Source organism: Muscardinus avellanarius (assembly GCF_963383645.1).
Source record: "Muscardinus avellanarius genome assembly, chromosome: 7".
Taxonomy (NCBI): Eukaryota; Metazoa; Chordata; class Mammalia; order Rodentia; family Gliridae; genus Muscardinus; species Muscardinus avellanarius.
The window spans coordinates 49,706,836-49,708,514 of record NC_137793.1 but is presented as its reverse complement, the minus strand read 5'-3'; positions in this window follow the sequence as shown (position 1 = coordinate 49,708,514).

The following is a 1,679-nucleotide window of genomic DNA, read 5'->3' as shown; positions in this document are numbered from 1 at the left end:
GCTCACATAAGGAAAACATAGAATCTTCAAATAAATAGCCTTACAACACACCTCAAAGCCCTTGAAAAGCAGGAACAATTGAACCCCAAAGTCAGTAGAAGACGGGAAATTATTAAAATTAGAGCAGAAATTAATGAAACAGAGAATAAAAAAAACAATACAGAAAATCAACAAAACCAAAAGCTGGTTTCTTGAAAAAATTAACAAGATTGATAAACCACTAGCCAACCTAACTAAAAAACAGAGAGAATCAACCCAAATTATGAAGATAAGGGATGAAAAAGGAGACATTACTACTGACAGCGTAGAAATCCAGAGGATTATCAGAAACTACTTTGAAAAACTATATTCCAACAAAATGGAAAATCTGGAAGAAATTGACAACTTCTAGATAAATACAACCTTCCTAAACTGAGTCAAGAAGATATAGAACACTTAAACCAACCAATAACAATCAAAGAGATTGAAACAGCAATAAAGAGCTTACCATCAAAGAAAAGCCCAGGACCAGATGGTTTCCCAAGTGAATTCTATAAAACCTTTATAGAAGAGCTAATCCCAATACTACTCAGACTATATTGGGAAATAGAAAAAACCGGGACTCTCCCAGATACATTCTATGAAGCCAACATCACACTAATACCCAAACCGAATAAAGACAGTTCAAGAAAGGAAAACTACAGGCCTATATCTCTGATGAACTTGGACGCAAAACTACTAAACAAAATACAAGCAACACGCATTCAAAACCACATCAAGAAAAGCATTCACCATGACCAGGTAGGGTTCATCCCAGGGATGCAAGGCTGGTCCAATATATGAAAATCAATCCATGTAATTCATCATATAAACAGAATCAAAGACAAAAAACACATGATCATCTCAATAGATGCTGAAAAAACATTTGATAAAATTCAACATCCATTTATGATAAAAAAACACTGCAATGAATTGGAATAGAAGGAACATATCTCAACATTGTTAAGGCAATCTATAATAAGCCCAATGCAAACATCATATGAAATGGGGAAAAACTTCAAGAATTCCCTCTAAAAACTGGAACGAGACAAGGATGTCCACTATCACCACTTCTCTTCAATATAGTACTAGAGACGCTAGCCAGAGCAATAAGGCAAGAAAAGGAAATCAAAGGAGTACAAGTAGGAAAAGAAGAACTTAAGCTTTCACTATATGCAGATGACATGATACTATATTTAGAAAAGGCAACAAACTCAACCAAAAGGCTTATAGAACTGATCAACAAATTCAGCAAAGTATCTGGATACAAAATCACTCTTAAAAAATCAGAAGCTTTCCTGTACACCAACCATAAATCCAGTGAAAAGGAAATTCAGAAAACACTTCCACTCAGGATCTCCCACAAAAAAATAAAATACCTATGAATAAACTTGACCAAGGAGGTAAAAGATCTCTACAAAGAAAATTATAAAACACTGAAAAAAGAAATCGAAGAAGATCTTAGAAGAAGGAAAGATTTCCATGTTCATGGATTGGCAGAATAAATATCATTAAAATGGCTATCCTCCCAAAAGTGATCTACAGATTTAATGCAATGCCCATTAAACTACCAAGATCATTCCTCACAGACATAGAAAAATCAGTCCTTAAATTTATCTGGAATAACAAAAAGCCCAGAATATCCAAGGTAGTTCTCAGCA